This window comes from Octopus bimaculoides, chromosome 22, assembly GCF_001194135.2.
Source record: "Octopus bimaculoides isolate UCB-OBI-ISO-001 chromosome 22, ASM119413v2, whole genome shotgun sequence".
NCBI lineage: Eukaryota > Metazoa > Mollusca > Cephalopoda > Octopoda > Octopodidae > Octopus > Octopus bimaculoides.
Window position 1 is genome coordinate 32,931,057 of NC_069002.1, and position 691 is coordinate 32,931,747.

Sequence of the window (691 nt, forward strand, 5' to 3'; positions counted from 1 at the left end):
ATATATATATATATATATATACAGAGAGAGAGAGAGTGTGTGTGATAGTCAGAGTGAGTGAGAGAAAGAAAGAGAGTGTGAAAGACGGAGAAAAACCTGACGGATAGACAGAGAGGGAAAAAGCGGCAATTCGGCGAATGGCAGGTTCGAGTTGCACACACAAACAAATTAAATAACAGCTGCACCACACGATTATTCAGAAGGCAAAGTAAATACAAGGTTGTGAAAACGTGGTTAAGCTCGGATATATGGTAGCGCTGCTGCTGCTGTTTGCGGCTGCTGCTGCCTGCACCTGTTACTGTTGGTGCTGGTGGCGTTGGTGCAGCTGTTGCCGCTGCTGTAGACTCCCTACCTCCCACCCTTTCTCTCTCTGTCTCTGCCTCTGTCTCTGTCTCTCTCTCTCTCTCTCACCTACACTTTTATACTCCCAGCGCTACCACAGCCATCTTCAGCATTTTTATACATCAGTCACATCTCCGCTGCTCCCACCACCATCACTTTCTGATGTTCCGCTCGCTCCGGCTTTTTTCTCTCTTTTCTTTTCTTATTTCTGTTCTCCATTCCTTATCTCTCTCTCTCTCTCTCTTTCTCTCTCTCTCTCTTTCTCTCTCTCTCTCTTTCTCTCTCTCTCTGTTTCTCTCTCTCTCTGTTTCTCTCTCTGTTTCTCTCTCTCTTTCTCTCTCTCTTTCTT